Source organism: Cucurbita pepo, chromosome 17 (genome assembly GCF_057944985.1).
Source record: "Cucurbita pepo subsp. pepo isolate OVF chromosome 17, ASM5794498v1, whole genome shotgun sequence".
NCBI classification, from domain to species: Eukaryota; Viridiplantae; Streptophyta; class Magnoliopsida; order Cucurbitales; family Cucurbitaceae; genus Cucurbita; species Cucurbita pepo.
In genome coordinates, this window is record NC_141814.1 from 4,555,892 (window position 1) to 4,556,389 (window position 498).

Genomic DNA, 498 nt, shown 5'->3' on the forward strand with positions numbered 1-498 from the left:
ATAAAACAACAGTATCTGATCTTATTTGTTTTTTTTATAGCTCTCTAAATTTTGAAAATGTCTTACTTTTCAATTTTGTATTGGATAGGGTTTCAACACAATAAAATCAATTAATTTATTAAATCATGGGTACAATTATTCAACCATTCTTTTTCACTCATTTGCATCCTACTTTAATTGACAAAAAGGTTATTTTGAAACAAATTTAACGTTAAAAAAAATACTTATTTAATAAGTTTTTTCATCCATATTTTTTTAAAGTTTATTTGAATATTCTATATAACATTACCAAAGTAAAAAAATCAAATTATTTGTATTTACTCTATTTTTATAAAAAAAGACAATAATGAAACTCATGTATTCTAAGTACATGTAAATAAAATATAGATTGAAAGGAGAATTAATAAGAGAGAAAAAAGTAAATTTGGGGCATTCCGAGAATTGAACTCGGGACCTCTCGCACCCTAAGCGAGAATCATACCACTAGACCAAATGCCC

At 25.1% G+C, this 498-nt stretch overlaps 1 non-coding gene across 1 annotated transcript; it reads right to left on the minus strand.

Annotated features, from left to right (window-relative positions):
- Positions 1-426: 426 nt before the first annotated feature.
- On the minus strand, positions 427-498 carry TRNAP-AGG (transfer RNA proline (anticodon AGG)). Its single transcript has one exon. It is a non-coding gene; the product is annotated as a tRNA-Pro (tRNA).